The following is a 20,464-nucleotide window of genomic DNA, read 5'->3' on the forward strand; positions in this document are numbered from 1 at the left end:
CCCTATCCTGCTAAAAACCTGGGAGTCTGTATCTATGGATACTGCCAGAGGAGGCCGTAGACCGTTTTTATTCACTAACCTGTGAAGAGTTAATAATTAACATTTCCTCCACGCTGCTGCATCGTCCCATCAACATTGGGAAAGAAAGGAGGTCTACCAAAGCTGGCCAGTCACCTACTAGTCACCTACAGGGTTCAAGAACATACTAGGGTTCTGGGTGTAAAGAGATGTCGTCTCTGCCTTCAGGGAGCTTACATCTGTGAAGGACACTCATCCATGAGAACAGACTCACCTACCCCTCTCCATGCCTCTCACTCATGGCATGTTTCATTTATCTGAAAGACTGTATGATGAACACCTGTCTCCCCCATTGAAGACACGAATTTCCAAAGGAGCACAGACCCTGTGTTTTCACTCACCACTGTACCCCTAGTGCCAAAACTCAATGGGTCCTCAGAAAGCATATGGTGATGGAATGAATAAGTGAATGAGAGGGACGGAGAACCAGAGTGGGAGAGGGGTACAAGGCTGAGCTTGGGGGTGAAGGAAGGCTCATGAAAAAGAGCATTCACAATTGTCCCAGAGTGTTGCAAATGAGGAAGTTTAGACACCAGTGTCTCAGTTAATCCCTAGTATAAATCACTGACCAAACATCAGCACCAACCAACATGGAAAATCACCAGAATGAGCCAGGTACCCCATTCTGGGTTGTTAGGGGCTGGTACTGCATGTTCCTGATCTAAAGGTTTACAAAATGAACTGATGGCCTTCAGGAGGTGAACACCAGCAAGTTCCTAAAATAAAATACAACTTGTCTGCACTCACCCAGAGGCTTACAAGGGACAGCTTTAGAAGGAAGAATACACAGATGAAGGCTGTGTTAACCCTGGTTGGTCAGAGCTTATTCCCTGAATCCCTTCAAAACGTCTGTGAGTAACTCAGGTCCCATCTTCTCCAAGTTCCTATCAGTCAATGGCAGCTGATAACATTATCAGGTGATGGCCCCATAAAACACTGCGTTCTCCTTCATCTGAGCAGGAGAGCTAACAAACCACACCTCTGCATTAGACAACAAGGGTCAAAGAGAGACAGCAAGTAAAATTGACTAATGTTATGGACTGAAGGTTAACAATCCCTAACATAGGAGGGTGGAGAAGGCAATGGCACCCCACTCCAGTGCTCTTGCCTGGAAAATCCATGGATGGAGGAACCTGGTAGGCTGCAGTCCATGGGGTCGCTAAGAGTCGGACATGACTGAGCGACTTCACTTTCACTTTTTACTTTCATGCATTGGAGAAGAAAATGGCAACCCACTCCAGTATTCTTGCCTGGAGAATCCCAGGGACGGGGGAGCCTAATGGGCTGCCGTCTATGGGGTCGCACAGAGTCGGACACGACTGAAGCGACTTAGCAGCAGTAGCAGCAGCAATGTAGGAGGGAAATTCTTTTTGTTATTTATTTCTAGAAGGAAAAAATAAATATATAGATGCATACAGATTTTTTAATGGCTCATTCTTTATGAAGCAAAAAAGAGATGCTATATAATCACTTTATTAACCCTCTAAGGAATAATTCACCAAGCCTTCATACTTTATGCCTCTGGTTGTTCTTTCTAACCAATCCTACACACGGCTACTTGAAACTCGGCTCTGGTTTAGCCCCTCCACTGCTTCAAGACTTCTGACTATAGTCTAAAGGTCAAACTCCTCAGTGTGGTCCCATCATCTGGCCTTAACTACTTTTTTATGACACACGATCATCACTCTAACCCATTTTATCATCATCAAAAAGGACACCTAACTTTCAGTTCCCTGAACCAAACTGCCATTCAGAGGTTTTGCTCACGGGTACAAGATACCTTAAGAGCACCAGTCAAAAGCCTTCCAGGTCCAGCTCAAAGAGTGTCTCCTCCACGAAAGTCCATGTAAGGCCTGAAATATGCACTACGCTTGGAGTGTGTGAAGAGGAGTGAGCCAGGGAGCCAGGCACCTGGAGCTCACCTCACAGACCAGTGGTTGTGAAAGACCACAATATTATAAAGCAAACTACAAACAAAGACTCTGTGAGTTAAAAACAAACTGTCCAGTATATATGAGGAGGGCGATGGCTTGACTCTGACTGGGAAGTAGCACAGATTCCCCACATTACCTGGGTCCAAAGTGCTCGACTTCTGCATGGGTCAGGGCACTGCCCATATCCTGGCTCTACTAAGAGTTTCGTGAGTAAAAGATCATAAGCTCCTGAAAAGTACGTCCCCATCCACTAAAAGAAAGTCACACACTCCTTAGCTTGTCACCTAAGGCTAACAGCCCATTCCTGTACTGTTATAGTAGCTTCAAAGAGCACAGCTATCGCCATGCTTTTGTGCAAACATCTGTCTTGATATGTTCTTTTCTTCTTCTTTGCCTGTAAAACTCCTATTCAGCCCTGCAAACCCTAACTGAAGCATTTCCTCCTTTAAGTCTTCTGGGAGGTTTCCAAACTGAGTTACTCATTTCTCTTTCATGTACTCACGTTCTGAGCACATAGCCCTGCTGCTACTGCTGCACCGCCCTTACTTACCTAAAGGATGATCCAGTCCCCTCTTAGGACAGTGACTGCTCCATGAACAGAACCCTTCTGGTTCTGACTCCAGATCTAACACCTATTAAGTACATGATCAATAAATGTTTTCAGTTAAAAAAGAAAATGAATGGGCTTCCCAGGTGGTGCTAGTGGTAAAGAATCTGCCTGCCAATGCAGAAGACGTAAGAGATGTGGGTCTGATCCCTGAGTTAGGAAGATCTCCTGGAGAAGGAAATGGCAACCCACCCCAGTATTCTTGCCCGGAGAAACCCCATGGACTGAGGAGCCTGGTGGGCTACCGTCTATAGGGTCGCAAAGAGTTGGACACGACTGAAGTGACTTAGTATGCACATAAGTAGGTGATCAATGAATGTGTTCAATTAAAAAAAAAAGAATGAAAGAGCTCCTCTCTTCCATATGAAGATAGTTAGGAAGAAAATGATCTAGAAAAAGGGTACCTAACTTCGATAGCAGCATTGCCGATATCAGCTGAAATCTGTAGGCCCTTTAACAGCTGTGACCTTTTCAGTGAGACACGGCACAACTCTCCAGAGTCTTGCTGTGCTCTCTTGCCTTGGCACAAGAGTGACCAACACATACTCTTTTCCTCCTTACCCCTCCCTCCCCTGATGACCTCCATGTGCCACAGTAATATGGATCTGGTCCAAAAATTTAAAAAAAGGTAATCTCAACATTAACCCAGGAGAGTCATGTTAATGAAAAACTTTGGTAAGAACACTCTGTTTATTTATTAATTATTTGGCCTCAGAGATGTGTGAAATCCACACATCTGAAGTGCTAAAAACTGTAGGTCTTTAATGGAGAATCTTTAATCGCAGCCATACTGTAGAATTTTTTTTTTTTCTTTTTTTTGGACTCAGATGTATGATTGCCTAGATCTTTTCTGGGAAATTTGAACCTGTACTTACTAGCTGTGTGAGCAAGGAAAACTTGCTTCATTTCTCTGGATCTCTTTTTCATTATTTGAACTGATATAGACAGTTTCTTTCTAAGACACCTTACTACATGATGTCTCGTATAAACCTACAGTGTGTCTATTTTCAATGTTGTTGAAATTAGCATCTTTTGTAAAGAACAGACTTTTGGACTACACTAGAGAAGGCGAGCGTGAGATGATTTGAGAGACTAGCACTGAAACATGTATATTACCATATGCAAAATAGATGACCAGTGCAAGTTCAAGCAGGGCACTCAAAGCTGATGTTCTGGGACCACCCAGGGGATGGGGTGAGGAGGGAGGTGAGAGGGGGGTTCAGGAGGGGGGGACACATATGCAACCATGGCTGATACATGTTGATGTATGGCAAAAACCACCACAACACTGTAATTACCCTCCAACTAAAATAAATTAATTAATTAAAAAAAAAGAAATTAACATCTTTTCCATGCTACAGTGAAAAGGTTCTCAAAATTTTTGCAATACCTTAAATTGTCCAATAATATGGCCATAAAACTTGTTTCCAAGTAAAAGTGTTAGTCGCTCAGTCATGTCCAACTCTTTGTGACTCCATGGGCTGTAGCCCACCAGGCTCCGCTGTTCATGGAATTCTCCAGGCAAGTAAAAAAAGCCCTTAATGGTGAAAGCTGAATATTAAGAGAACATCATGTAAACTATTACACTTAATTGCTGCAATGAACTTTTAATTTAGAATAGATTCTTCCATGAATAAAACAGTAGGAATTAGGTCCTCACTGAGGGCTAAATGAGAGAAGGGATAGGCTACCCACGCCAGGATTCTTAGGCTTCCCTTGTGGCTCAGCTGGTAGAGAATCCGCCCGCAATGCGGGAGATCTGGGTTCGATCCCTGGGTTGGGATGATCCCCTGGAGAAGAGAAAGGCCATCCACTCCAGTATTCTGGCCTGAAGAATTCCATGGACTGTATAGGCCATGAGGCCACAAAAAGTTGGACATGACTGGGTGACTTTCACTTTCACTTCAAGAGCTATATGTGGCCAAAATCCTTATAATTTATGGCAAATTGTAAAATTATCTCTATCCATCAGCTGCAGGCACTGTATTAAAGAGCATGTCCCAGCCATGCCATCTGTGGTCACCATGCAGAAGTAATAGAGGCCTCTTCTCCACCTAGGAGGTCAGTTTAGTTCTGTATATTCTCACAGTGGTGATGGTGGACACTCTGGTACAGGACCAAGAAGGGACTTTAGAGGAGGAGCTGACGGATATGGAAAGTGATCCTGGATTTATACAAGTCAGGAAGCAACAGTTAAAACTGGACATGGAACAACAGACTGGTTCCAAATAGGAAAAGGAGTACGTCAAGGCTGTATATTGTCACCCTACTTATTTAACTTATATGCAGAGTACATCATGAGAAATGCTAGGCTCGAGGAAGCACAAGATGGAATCAAGACTGCCAGGAGAAATATCAATAACCTCAGATATGCAGATGACACCACCCTTATGGCAGAAAGTGAAGAAGAACTAAAGAGCCTCTTGATGAAAGTGAAAGAGAAGAGTGAAAAAGTTGGCTTAAAGCTCAACATTCAGAAAACGAAGATCATGGCATCCAGTCCCATCACTTCATGGAAATAGATGGGGAAACAGTGGAAACAGTGGCTGACTTTATTTTTCTGGTCTCCAAAATCACCGCAGAGGGTGATCACAGCCATGAAATTAGAAGACTTTTACTCCTTGGAAGGAAAGTTAGACAGAATATTTAAAAGCAGAGACATTACTTTGCCAACAAAGGTCTGTCTAGTCAAGGCTATGGTTTTTCCAGTGGTCATGTATGGATGTGAGAGTTGGACTATAAAGAAAGCTGAGTGCCGAAGAATTGATGCTTTTGAACTGTGGTGTTGGAGAAGACTCTTGAGAGTCCCTTGGACTGCAAGGAGATCCAACCAGTCCATCCTAAAGGAGATCAGCCCTGGGTGTTCCTTGGAAGGACTGGTGTTGAATCTGAAACTCCAATACTTTGGCCACCTGATGCGAAGAGTTGACTCATTTGAAAAGATCCTGATGCTGGGAAAGATTGAGGGTGGGGAGGAGAAGGGGATGACAGAGGATGAGATGGTTGGATGGCATCACCAACTCAGTGGACATGGGTCTGGGTGAACTTCGGGAATTGGTGATGGACAGGGAGGCCTGGTGTGCTGCGGTTCATGGGGTCACAAAGAGTCAGACACGACTGAGCGACTAAACTGACTGAACTGACTGACCATGGGTATGGAGGAGGATCTGGATAGGGCTATTTTCAAGGCGGCCCTGGTTATGGAGGCTATTAGCCAGAATATTGGTGGAACAGACATAACGTTATTCCTTTAAAAATTTTTAGTGGGTATGCAGAGTTAGGAAGCTATTGTACATCTATAATTTAATAAAAATTATTTTAAAGGAAAAAAGAATAATAAACAGCATACACACCACTGGATTTCCAGAATTTAGTTCTCAGTGTAAAAACACAAGTATTAGTTATACAGCAATAGCTATACAAAGGTAAGTTATGCAAGCGTTAAATCAAAATGACACTCACGTGGGATTACCTGCTGCTTAGAAAACATAAGAAAAAGAATTCTAAATGTCTAGGCATTTATTAATTCTTTAAAAAAATAATATGGAAACCATAATCATATATGCATATATTTAACCTTCATTCCCACCTTATTAACACTTTATAAATGCTGAGGTTTTTTTTTTTAAAACCTGAGGTTCAAAGAAGAAACTTGCCCAAGTTCCCAAACTAGTTGAGTTGTAGACTTGGGATCTGAAGCCAGCTTTGTCTTCCAAGTTCATTATGCTTAACATCAGACCTACTGCTCTGAAAATAGCCTCTATAATAAGTTAAACTTCTCACAAGATTGTCACTAAGTGCTTAACGAAGACAAAATCTTAGAAGGGGGACTAAGCCAATCATGAAGTGGACTAAATTGTATATATACCATTTTAAAAGTCCATTCACCACCTACAATACAAGATAAAAGGCACACCACCTTCAAGGCCTTCATCATCTGCCCCCAGTGCAGCCCCTCTTCCCTGTTCAATAATATCTGTTAAACATTTTCTATACAAAAGGCATTGCACTAGGTGCTGAAGGAGATACATGCTAGAACAATATATATTCTCTGCTCCAAAGGAATTTGTATTTTGGAAGAATTTAGGCAAGAAGCCACACAACTGTAATAAAAGGCAGAATATCTAGAAGGAGAGGAAACATACTGAAGAATAGTCTGAGAAAAGTTCAGAGATGCTTCCTCCAGTGGAAGCGTGCTTCCTCCACGCTCTGTCATTTACCCAGGGTTTGACTGTTTTCAAAACCAGGAGTAGCCAAAGGCAACAATGCCATTAACGAGAAAGCAGTGGCCTATGAAGTGGGCTTTCATTTTAGCTGATCATCAAGCAAACCAAACAGATTAGTTCTTTTGGTTGAGCTTTAGATTCAGGAGAATTAACCCATTTTTATTCCCCTTTTAAACTTCTAATTACTCAGGTAATATGCAATATATTTTCCCTGTAAAGAAATTGCTACACGTACAAATCCACTTTTTGCCCTTTCCCTTTCCCTCTCTCCACAGAGAGGTCTTGTCCATTTGGGGCTACTCCCTTTGTGTAGAGAACTTGCCTTCGCCTTTCTGCCCTGCCCAAATCTGCTGAACACTTCTTTCTGAGTTGTTAAGACGTGGTTCCAAAGGCACTCCTCCAGCTCCCTGGCAGTTAGTTTATTCTGCCTCTTCAGCTCAGCAGCCTGCATGCAAACTCTAGCACAGCCCTTGTCATAGGCTCTTCCTATGTGAGTTTTTGCTCCCCTTTCCTTTTTTTTTTTTTTTTTGACAAATTAGGAGCTTCTTCAAAGCACGGCCTACATCCTGCTCTGACAGTCTCCCTCGGCCTCTAACTCCTGGCATTGTCCTGAGAGCCTGCTACTTAATGATAGCACTGCTGCTGATTTCAGCCCCCTCTTGAAAGAAAAAAATATCTGAAGAGGTGACATCATGGCACACAGGAGGTGGTGACAATGTTTTCTTTGAAGAGGCAGGAAGACGGGGAGGGAGAAGGGACAGGAAGGACAGAAAAAGCACTGTGCTGCGCAACTGGGATATACAGGGACACAGCCAGAGTTCGAGGAACTCACAGTCCAGCAGAAGGCTCAGCTCATGGTACCCATGCACCTCTCCTCCTCGAAAATTCCAAGAAATGCATGAGGCACCCACTATCATATCTAGGTTCGGGGGGCAATAAAGCACGGTGTGAAAGGCTGCTTCACGCCCTAGTGGACAGAACCTGGAAAACTTAAAGGCTTTCCCTCTTCAAAATTAGCTCAAACCACTCTGTTTTTAATTCTTGTGATCTTTGACAATTTCAGATTTAGCATCTGCCTCAATTCACCACCCTCACAGAGGACACCACTCAGTATTTAACTCAGAAAAATAAATTTTCTAAGGAAACAGCTAGAAGAAGAAGAATACACTTGATAAAATGCAGACAAACCAGCTCACTCAAGGCTGTATTCTAGGTAGCCAAAATATTTTTTAAAGACAAAAATACACACAGCTGATTAGGCTTCATCTGTAAGTTCATTCACCACATACAAGTTTGAGTTTTTTTTTAAAGAAAAGACAGAGTCCAAACTACTTTTCATGACTCCAGTCCTGAAGGTTCCTTTGCAAAGATATCTCAGAGTGAAATTATCCAGCAAACCCTTGGTGGATAGAAGGTTCCACAAGTCAACAACCGCTTAAGCAGTTTAAACCAACAAGCAAGATGCCCTCTATTTAAATGCTATGAGCGAATCTATTTTAAGCCTTTAAAAATCCTTTGGGCAGGTGTTTAAGCTGTGTACAGACTGAGCCTAGGGAAGCTCTGGAGGTGGGGGAGGGCGGGCTCCACTCTCCATGCTGGCAACATTTTGTTCAGACAATCTTCCTGCAGTAGGTCATGTGACAAAGGCCAAATAAACAGCATCTGGGGATTTTCAATTACAGACCTTCGCCCAGCATGCCTGCACTGTAATCTCTACCAGATGAGGCTCAGGCCTCCCTATTTTCAATAATTCACACACTGTGTACACATAACATGACAATAAGGGCATTCATGGTGCGGCCTGATTCGCAGATCAAAGCTAGCAAAAGGCCAGCTGTAAGCACACTCGGCTGCTGGATGATTCGTGCTTTTCACAGGCTTGGAAAGACACTCTGGACAACCTGGCAAGCCGGCCTCTTTCCTGTGCGGTACGCTGAGCAAACTCTGAGCATGAACCAAGCACATCCTCCTGGGGTGGCTGAGAGGCGACCAAATCTATGTCTATCTGCAAATACGGGGCAGCTTCAAACTCCAGCCCGCTCAACAAGCTGCCTCTCAGAAGAGGCTTGCCTTGAGCTGGTGCAAGGTACGTGCAAAACCTCGCCCACTCTCAGGAGCAGGTGGTTCTTGAAAATAAACCTGTTCTAAAAAGATGTTCCCGTACTTAATAAAGCCTCAGCCAGGTGTTCGCGTTTACAAACCCACCAGCTGTGGAGTTTCCACTTAGCCATCACGCACACAGGTGACTCAGACACAAACTACACGGAGGTATCTATTTAAGGCATGTCACTGAGCTTTGAGTCTGGGAAATGAAAGAGGGTGCTCTGTTAGTGCTGAAACCCCCATATGTTAACTCAATTAACTCGTGTGTATAGATGAATGCGTTTAGGCAGAGTGTGTGTGTGTGTGTGTGTGTGCGCGTGTGCGCGTGTGTGCGTGTACGCATGCGTGCCTGAGCGCTTGACAAGCATTCAGAATTCTCAAGTCCACAACATTCCACACGCCTACTGCCCTGCAGGGAGAGTTGCAACTGGAGGAAATGAGGACACCGCTTCCTCATATAAGGATTTCATACCCATCAATCAGGGTAGGAGCTCAGAGAAAGCTGTCATGGTGACTTCCTCGGCAGCAAACACATGCTGTTCGCCAGCTGTGAGCTGGGCGTCCTTACCCCTTTTTCCCTCTCATTCAGAATGGTTTCCTCTTAATCACAATAATCCCAAAAGTGCTAAAACATATCAATCGTTGGGTAAGCCCTGCCTACAAAGGGCCAGCCGGATGGCTTTTATGGCCTTGTCCAACAGCAGCTGATACTTCATTCAGTGACAAATCCAATTTAGCAGTTACAAGAGGTTTAGCGTCCCTGAAAAAATATTGGGGTTGATCTGGCTCTCTGAAGTCAGCAAATGCACCACAGCCATACTGTTGCAGAGATTATTCTGCTGTCATATTTGGGTGTCTACAACCAACTGTCTCGCACCTTCTCCACCCTTGCCCCTCACAAGCTGATGGCGGTAGTGGCAGCAGCAATTTAATCCCCAGATTTAAAAAATACATATGACCATACTTGGAAACTGACTAAATAATGTAATTTTTACCACAGCCTCCCTCCCCGCTTCAACCTCCACACACCAGAGTAACTAGCTCTCCTTTTCAAAAAGAGTATTTCTATAACACATCGAAGGAAAAGCTATGGGGTGAGAGTAATTTCACTCCAACCGTTCAATTCTGTTCAATTCAACCGTTCAATTCACTCCAACCGGTCAACTTTGATGAGTAAAAGGAGACAAATGACATGAATAGATTTTATCCTTAGATTGAAATTCATGTTATTAAAAACTCTTGTATAAATAATGTGAAGACTTAAAGAATTAAATTCTTTACATTCATTTTAAACAACAAAATGTTAAAACACAAGTGTCGAGCCATGATGGAGGGAAGCAAATAAGTTGACAGAAAAATTAGCTTCTCAGTTTTTAATATACTCAAAAAATATATATTCTTAATAGATTATTATATAAATTCAAGTTAAAAGACTCTAGAAAGAAAATAACTTGGATAACTTACCTACAAAGGGGATACACAACCAACGAAATGCCATTTTTAAGCACCAGTACAAGGTAATTTACAAAGTAGAATAAAGGGGAAATGATCTACTAGGAACACAGGTTGATTATTCCCTTAATATTAGACTTTGTAGTCAACAGTTGGTTATTTATCCCAGCTCCAGTTTTAACGATACCCAAAAAGTGACCACAGAGAAATCTGGTTTTTAAAAAAAAATTTTTTACTGCCATAAATGAGACATGCGCAATTGTGGCTGGCAAGATATCAACGATGGAATATGCCATACATAAGAGTTTTTACTTCATGTGCTTTTAAAACTTAATTTTTTCCTCTGGATTTTTAAAAAGCATATACTGAAAATTAAAACAAAAAGCAAACATTCAAAGCTGGAAGACTAGAGAAGACACTTAGCTTCTGTGAATAACAATCCATTAGATTAATATTTTGTCAATGTCACTTATCACAACAAAAGCAATGGCATTTTATAATTTACCCTAAGACTGGTTTGATTAAAATTTTAAAAACCACGACAAAGCTATATTGAATTTCATTTGCCGCATCATAATTACTTACTTTGTAGCTGACTATAAACAGTATTTTATTACATCCACAAAAATGCATTTAAAAACTAACAGTAATTCAGAGACACTAGAAGAACCTAGAGAACACGTCCCATCACTTCTACTTTGAACAGAGTGTTAGTTTCTTCATTAATGTAACATCAGAAAGCAGGGACCCATGATCTCTGAGTCTGAGTCTGACTCTGCCTACACTGCCTTTCCTTAGAGCAGGGTTCGGACTCCCTGAGACCACAGCTCTGGCAGAGTCAGATCAGTGTACCTCCCTCCCAAGACCAAGAAAGACTCTCACTTGGCTCCAACTCAACAATGAGACAATAGAGGCTGCCAGGCATGATGGATGACTTAAAAGGCTTAAAACTACTATTTGCATCCTCCCAGATAAACAATTAGATGAAAAAAAATTTTTTTTTTCTGGAGGCAGCTTCCAATACTGTCAAGATACCTGGTAGAGGAGCGTTAGTTTAGTAAAATGAAGATTTACTTTAAAAACATTTGTCTGAGCCATTTTCTGAAAGTGTCTTTTTGGAGTGGGAAGAAACAAACCATTCATTTTAGATAAAAAAACAAATTTGGAAATTTAAAAGTTAGAAACATATAACTCCCTTAAAGCTAGGATCAAGGTTTTCAATGCATTTGATTACTTAATTTTTCCATCCCTTTATTTTAAATGCATAATTCTTAAAGGCGGCATAATAAAAAAAATTCACTTATTGAACAAGGCAGGCAGGCATAAACACGATTTAAGCATGAAAGAGAGGAAACGGCCTTCGCGTGCGCTTGCCAGATAAAAATTGGTGGTTCTGCAATAGTTAGTACACAGGCAATTTTCTGGAGCTCACGAGGACCCAGGAGGGAATGCCTGAGAAATGACAAAGACATATCTGAAAAGTCAACCTGCATTTCTCTAGAATGAATTTACAGGACAAGGCAGGACTACCTCCGGAAGTTCACCGAGCCTCCATTAATAAATGAGGCAGCAGTGCGGTTTCCGTGGCAACAGAGACTACAACTCCGCGGCAAGCTTAGTGCCAAAGGTTTCTCCTCGAATCTCAACTTCCCGTTTCCAGGTGCTGACAAAACCAAACATACTTTTAAGCCCAGGGAAACAGTGCAAGGCTTTTCGAAAGGGATTCTCATAACACTGGTTTGGCCAAAGTGGTGTGGCAGCTTCAGACAGAACTCGTCAGCTCCATCTTGCCTGACAAGAGGCCTGGAGCTTGATTTTAAAGGGAGTTAAGAGTCCCCTGAGAATGTTCTGTGAGTTAAATACATTTGCTGTAATATTATAATGTGTTACGACAAGTTATATATCACTTGATTATATATCCCATGATTAACATTAGTCTGACTGATTTTTCTTTGCTCTGTAGAAATCATTTCAGAGGTTAGGATCAGCTTGCTCACCAGTATTCAGCACCTGAGGAAAACTGACTGCTTTTCTTAAACATATGTAACCTGGAAGCTTATACTTCATAATGTCATGATACATTTTTAAAGGAGACCTTTCAAAAATGTTCCATATGAACAGGGAAGTGTGGTGCATACTCTAGAACTCTGTTATCAACTAGCCACTGATTTTAGAAAGAGAGGGGAATACCAGTCCACCTGACCTGCCTCTTGATAAACCTGCATGCAGTCAGGAACAGTAGAACTGGACATGGAACAACAGACTGGTTCCAAATAGGAAAAGGAGTACGTCAAGGCTGTATGTTATCACCCTGCTAATATAACTTATATGCAGAGGACATCATGAGAAACGCTGGGCTGGAAGAAGCACAAGCTGGAGTCAAGATTGCCGGGAAAAATGTCAATAACCTCAGATATGCAGATGACACCACCCTTATGGCAGAAAGTGAAGAAGACCTAAAGAGCCTCTTGATGAAAGTGAAAGAGGAGAGTGAAAAAGTTGGCTTAAAGCTCAACATTCAGAAAACGAAGATTATGGCATCCGGTCCCATCACTTCATGGCAAATAGATGGGGGAACAGTGGAAAGAGTGGCTGACTTCATTTTTTTTTGGGGGGGGGGGGGCGGTGCTCCAATATCACTGCAGATGGTGACTACAGCCATGAAATTAAAAGACACTTACTCCTTGGAAGGAAAGTTATGACCAACCTAAACAGCATATTCAAAAGCAGAGACATTACTTTGCCAACAAAGGTCCATCTAGCCAAGGCTATGGTTTTTCCAGTGGTCATGTATGGATGTGAGAGTTGGACTATAAAGAAAGCTGAGTGCCGAAGAATTGATGCTTTTGAACTGTGGTGTTGGAGAAGACTCTTGAGAGTCCCTTGGACTGCAAGGAGATCCAACCAGTCCATCCTAAAGGAGATCAGTCCTGGGTGTTCATTGGAAGGACTGATGCTGAAGCTGAAATTTCAATACTTTGGCCACCTGATGCGAAGAGCTGACTCATTTGAAAAGACCCTGATGCTGGGAAAGATTGAGGACGGGAGGAGAAGGGGATGACAGAGGATGAGATGGTTGGGTGGCATCACCGACTCAATGGACATGAGTTTGGGTAAACTCCGGGAGTTGGTGATGGACAGAGAAGCCTGGTGTGCTGCAATTCATGGGGTCGCAAAGAGTCAGACACGACTGAGCGACTGAACTGAACTGAAGTCACTCAGTTGTGTCCAACCCACCAGGCTCCACTGTCCATGGGATTCTCCAGGCAAGAATACTGGAGTAGGCTGCCATTTCCTTCTCCAGGGGATTGTCCTGATCCTGGAATTGAACCTGGTTCTCCCACACTGCAAGCAGACTCTTTACCATCTGATCCACTGATTTCAGGCTTTACTAACCTTTTTGAGCCTCAGTTTTTCCAAAATCATGATGAGATCTCACTGCTTTACTACCAAACACAAGCAGTCAGAGAACACCAGGAAAGCACTGGTGTCCTTTGATCCTCCACCTTCCAGTTCCCTCTGAATACTGAAAGAGCTGAGTCTCCAGGGTCCAAACCAAAGAAAGACGGCATCCTCCCCAGGAAATCCAAGCAGCGAAAGAAGGACTCTTAGGAGAGCAGTAGTGGGGGAAGGGGAGGTATGGAGGGATTCTTGGAAAAGCCCAAGAGGATTCTAAACCAAACCCTCCAAGAACAAGGCAAAACCAACATTCACCACAGAGTTCCTCTTGGAGAAAAATGCTCAAGGAGAGTAAGTCCAGCTTGTGTGTCAGGTAGGGAACACACTTTCTAATCAGCATCCACTCCCGCCATCTCTAGAGCTGTGCTCAGAGTACAGAGACATTATCTAAAGTCAAAAAGGAAATGACTTGGGGGCAGACTGCTAAGAGTATCAAAGGAGGACGAAAGGCCGCACCTCTGCACCCACAGAGCTTACACTCCGTCTGCCCTGTGGCATAGAAGAGATGCAGGTAGGAAGAAAAGGCAGATCCATAGTGGTTATATGATTTTAAGGGTTTTCCTTTTTAATTCTTGTCTTTTTTAAAAATTTGACTGCACCACACAGCATGTAAGATCTTAGTTCCCCGACCAGAGATCGAACCTGTGCCTCCTGCAGTGGAAGCACAGAGCCCTAACCACTGAACCTCCAAGGAAGTCCCAGTTCTGTTCCCTCCCTCCCCCAACACAGGAATCATCTAGTTTGAAGTCCCTCTCTGCATCCACATAATACTGTAACTTCCCACGGGAGTACTGCCTGTAGCATGTTATCATGCTTAAAGGCTTTAGCAGACAGTAACAGATTCCTGACAGCTCCCACTGATATTTGAGACAGAAAAGGTACTCCATTTCAATTTTCAGACAGGTCTGGCTTAGGGACAAACCAGCTGAAGGACAAAGAGGGTAAATTTCCAGTACGACTCTCCCTGTAAAAACCATAAAGTTACCATCCAGGGGGAACAATCAAATGTCTACCAGAACTCTGAAAGCCACTGCATATCCAATTCCATTCCAGTCATGAAGTCACATACAGGGAGCTGTCATGCATGTATAAACTCCCTTAATATGAAGCCTGTGTATCACTTTTCTATTCCTGAGGAAATGAGGTTTCTGGTGTGAATGGGGCCCTTCTCCCCTCGAGAGGAGACACGCAAAGAGCTGATGTACCTATTAATAGACCCGACACTCCCAAGTTACGCGACGGACACAAAGAGAGACGCTATGACATGAGCTGAACCCTAAGACCCAGGCATCAAGGGCCAACAGATGGTCATTTGTGTCATGAATATGAATGCAAGAAAAGTGGAGAAAGACCCTTACTCAGAAAGAATCATTTTCATCATATAAATTTTGACTGACCTTTCTCTACAATTTAATTACAGATCTTTCAGCGTGACTGAGCAATTGGGAGTATTTATTTAGCTTGGTTTATGAAGTGAGCAGCTAGAGGAATGGGGGAATATGAGTTAAGCTTGCTGACGGGCCAGCCATACTGAGTTTAGACTGTATACTGCAGACAATGTAAGAGCCATCAGATGTGCTCAAGGAAAAAGGATGCTTCAACATCCTATCTGGATTTTGAATAGCTAAATCTAGCAGTGGAATGAAGACCTGAAAGCTAGCTACAGGATGAAAACTAGATTGAGGGGACTAATTGGAGGCAGGGAGATAAGCAAGCTCTATTCTAGAGCTAAAGTTGCATTGAGAAGTGATGAGGGCCTGAAGGTGGGGAGCAAACCTGAAGAGAGCAGGAGAGGAGACGCAATCAAAACGAAGACCTGCCAGGACTTCTTAACACATAATCTGGTGTGGATGGAGAGAAAGGATTTCCATGGCAGCTGAAATTCTTAGCTCCAAGATGGTAATAACAAATTAGAAACAATAAGGGAAATTCAGGAGACCGGAGCAAGGCAGGCAATAGGTTTCATTTGCAGTATTTTCATTTCATTTAGGATATTTTCATTTGAGGACATGAAAGGATGTCCATCTGGAGCCATTCAGCAAGTAGGTGATTGTGCAAGGCTGGAGATTAAGAGATACAGGCGGAGCAGGAGACACAGGTCCAGCCTGTTGCTGATAACCGAACCAAGAGCAATGGATTACATCCAGACAAGGAGTGTAAAAGGAACCGGGCACTGGGGAGAACTCATGGTAGAACAGAGGAAAGGGAATCAGCAGAGGTGGCAGAGAAAGAGAGAGAGAAATGTACTTGGCCAGTAATATCATGGAAAGCCAGGAGAGATAAAGCTGAAAAAAGAGTGCTAAAAGAAGTCAACCACACAAAATACTAGAGAAAGGTCCAGTGGGGTGAGAACTATGAGGATATGTTATGGGACACATTAAATTACATCTCTTCAATGCTACAGTAAATACCCTCATGTGCAAAAGTACCTGTGGCCCACGTATAGGTCTGGTCAGTTCAGTCTGGTTCTCAAGTGGGGTTTTAAGGATCAAGGGGCCTTTTGAGATTTTACATGACTCATATGGTCTCATATGCCGAGACTTTGGTCACCAACCTAGGAAGTAGGAGAATGAATGGAAACGTATCCAAAAGCAGCTACTGAAAGGTGTGTGGTCTGGAACAAAGTGTAGACAAAGTGGGGTGTGCATCGAGCAGACCTCTGGTGGAGAGTAAGGGAGGTGAGGACTTTCCCAGACCTATGTAAAGACTGGGGGTGTAGGGTAATGACACTCCTGGGTCAACAGCGATCACAGTTTGACTTGGATGGAAGAGATCATCAGTGAAAATATTCTATGAGGAAAATTAGTTATGTGTGACCACCAATAAAAAGCATGTATATTTTATTAGTAATTTAAAATTAATTGTGTGCTATACATGCCTTATGTTAGTAAAAACCTTAATCAATACTGTGTGTGTGTGTGTGTGTGTGTGACTGTAGTTGGTTTAAAGTATTTACCAATACACCACTGGTTACCACCTCTTAATTCCAATCACTGCTTCTAAAGTCACCACCAAAGGGGCAGCAGGTTCCTAAATCAACAAGAGATGACACACTGGAGGATCCAAAGATTACTCCTTTGCCAATGAATTTCTCAAGGGTGCTCCAACCAACTCCCACAGGTTAGAAACCCCACAATCACGTCTGGCTTCCCATTCTGGCTCCCCATCCTTATGCAATCCTTATGCAATCACTCCATTGCATAAATATCCATCTCTCAGACCTGCCCATACCTCCAACCTTCCCTGCCTTTTCTTTTGTATCTTTTGAAGTAGCTTCCTGGTTTCCTTATCATCAATCCACTCCACCCTATCTCTGCCCCTCCCACCCAACCACCACCAACGACCACCTTCTTTAAGGCTACAACCAGAATGATCTTATTTGAAATAACAAGTCTTATCACGTTTCTTTCAATGTCACCTTCCTATCCCTGGGTATTCTATCATGCAGCCCCCTACACCAAGAACGCCTATCCTTGCTGCTACCTGCAAACTTCTATTCGTTTTTCAATAAAGCCTTCCATGACCTACAATTAGTGATTCCCTGATCAGGCTCCTTATACTTCCCTGATTTCAAAACTACATTCTACCATCATTTGTTTCCACAACCACACCCCCTACTAGTCCAGGTCCTAGGTATTAGATGGTGGCGGTTTAGTCGCAATGGGATTGCAAGAGTAGCCTACCTGACTCCTCTGTCCATGGGATTTCCCAGGCAAGAATACCAGAGTGAATTGCCATTTCTTTCTCCAGGAGATCTTTCCAGCCTAGACACTGAACCCGGGTCTCCTGCATTGCAGGTAGTCTCCTGCATTGCAGGCAGATTCTTTACTGACTGAGCCACCAGGGAAGGTCAGGTGCCAGACAGCAGGAGCTTTTTTCTGTAACTCCTCTAATCCCCAGCCCCCCCAGGATACCACCTAGCATATAGCATATGATCAATAAGTGCTGACTGAATGAATGGACCAGAAATGTACAGAGAGGATAGACAGAACTTCCTTCTGAAGCTCACAATATTTAAAAAAAAAAAAAAAATTAATTAGTTGGAAGAAAAATATTGTTTTGAAAAAAAATATTATTTGGGAATTTTCCTATGTCTATGAAAGGCAATGCTCAGAGGTCTTTCATGAGTCGCTTGTGTGGTGACATGTTTTTCAGGAGAAATTTATAACCTGTTTTCCACACAGATTTTCTGCTGAGAAATCCTTTCATACCATGTGTGTGCTTTCTCATCTTCCCAGGCCTCATAATGACAAAATATTATCATGAAGACCAACCAGAAAACAATGAAAATATTTGTAACCATTAGACTTAAAGGAACTCTCTTAGTTATTCTAATACTAAAGATAGTCAGAAATGTTTGGCTTCAGAAGACACTTTAAGGATAACTTCAACAATTTCAACGTTCTTTACAGCTGAGAAAATTGAAGCAAAGATAAACCCAAAAACAGTGGGCTTCTCTGTCCATGGAATTTTCCAGGCAAGAATACTGAATGGGTAGCCATTTCCTATTCCAGGGATCTTCCCGACCCAGGGATTGAACCAGCATCTATGTGTCCCCTGCACTGGCAGGCGGATTCTTTATCATTGCACCACTTGGGTACCCCCTTCAGAGCACTGTCTACATTCAATATTATCCGAGGACAATACAAGGTTCCCAAGCCCCTCAACAGTGAAACCCTGTCTGTCACACATTCCTCCTGAATGTATTCAAAGTTTCTTGAAAGAAGGTCCCATAGTCACACGAATCCAAAACTTCTCTTACTGGAATTCATAAGGCATGTTGTATATCATGAAGTGACAGGAGATTTTTCAAAATTCCATGAGCTTTGAAGAGAAAGAATAAAATATCTTCTTTTTTAACTGGATAGATAACATGACAGAGATTACAGGAAGCAAAAAGACTAAACTTGAGCAAATCCACAAACATGAAAGATGGCTTAAGCTGTCACCTGAATCCTTGCCTTTACCCCATAAAGCGTGGTCTACTGGGACAGTGATGGCTCATATCTCTTGCTCTGACCCCCAGCCCGGCCTGGCCCAGGTGGGCAACTATGATCTGCTGGAGGACAGTCTGGTGGTCCTCCATCTATAACTTCAACTTCAAACACTTTGAAGCCTCTCTCCAACTACACAGCTTCGCTGAACCGTTCAATCTCTGAACCGTTCTCTATGGATCATTCCTTCAACCACAGAATGTCTGTGCCAATTAAACCTCAGCTGTTAAGATACACAGAGTAATAAAATTTGAAATGTATTATGTAACTCTGTTCTACAAGTCCTTCTTTGTAATTCTAAACACATCTACACTGCAGCACTTAGGAAAACACTGGATAAATCCACATACACCTTTTGTGATTTTAAGCTTCCTTGATGACTCCCTTCACCTTTCTTCTTTCAGACAGAAGGAGCCTAATATCATCAGTCCACCCAAAGGCAACCCCCAGGATCATTTTCACGGCCAGCAAGTATCCTCATCTCTCAATACCCTCCTGAAGGAGCAGCCTAACACTGGGCATGGTATTCCAGAGGCCAACACAAAATTAAACTAGATACTTATATAAAAATACTGGTACCAGATCTTACATACAAGGCAGATTTGATGGTTTAGAAGGAAGGGTCCTTGGCCGGTATGTCTGGAGACTCGTTTGAATTTGTCTGAACCTCAGTTTTCTTATACATAAAAAGGGTCTAAAAGTCCCTTTGTAAAGTGTCATAAGGATCGAGAAAGAATGTTTCTGTGAAATCAGTTGGCATGGTCTCTGGCACATGTCAAACACCCTGGACAGATTAGCTGAATCCCAAATTAGCTATAAGTGAATTCATTTCTCATCACTATTACAATTTCTCATCCACATTACTGTAAATGTGATCTGAATACAATTACTCCCTCAGTCCAACAGAAGCAGGCCCCCACCCTCCTCCAGCATTCATCACTGGCAGTTAAGTGAGGGGAAAGAGAATGATCAGACCCCTGCAACTTTTTGTTCCCTTCAAAGTGTCACTGCACCTGTGAAAGAATGGTTCAAAAAAAAAAAAACAAAAAACAAAAAACACTGACAGCTAAGTCACAAAAGAAGAAATAGAAACACTTTGATAAAATAAGAAAATACCTCCAACAGTAATATTTGCCCCTAGGAACATCAGAAAATTAGTACAGGGAAAAATGGGTATTTTATTGTTGCTTTACATTGCATTGTTCCTTCTCAGTACAGCATAACAGGGATTAAAAAATAATATTTAACAGGAAAGGTTTAATGCTGTATGTTAAGAAAGCAAGACAAAAATATGCATATAGGATGATCACAACTTTGTAAAATAGAGTCATGTGAAGGACACATTAAAACATCCCTGGCTTTAGGTGATAGGAATTATAGGTGGGTCTTTTCCCCTTCTTTACTCCCCTACTTTTTGTTTGGACAACCCATCTCACTTCTGCACCCACCTGTGGAACACATCACCTGCACAGAAGCAGCACCTGTCGGTGGTGGATGAGGCTGGATGACAAACCCAGAAAGAGCAGAACAGGCACACGGGGATAGGCTACTCTGTCCATCAGTTTCCTAACCCTGACTCTCCACAGATAAAAGGTGACTGCACTTCATCCC

General features: G+C 42.6%; 1 protein-coding gene across 12 annotated transcripts in view; it reads right to left on the bottom strand.

Annotated features, from left to right (window-relative positions):
* TEAD1 (TEA domain transcription factor 1) overlaps window positions 1–20,464 on the bottom strand; it is a 274,482-nt gene that overhangs the window by 89,399 nt on the left and 164,619 nt on the right. The window lies entirely within an intron of this gene.

Source organism: Bos taurus, chromosome 15 (genome assembly GCF_002263795.3).
Source record: "Bos taurus isolate L1 Dominette 01449 registration number 42190680 breed Hereford chromosome 15, ARS-UCD2.0, whole genome shotgun sequence".
NCBI lineage: Eukaryota > Metazoa > Chordata > Mammalia > Artiodactyla > Bovidae > Bos > Bos taurus.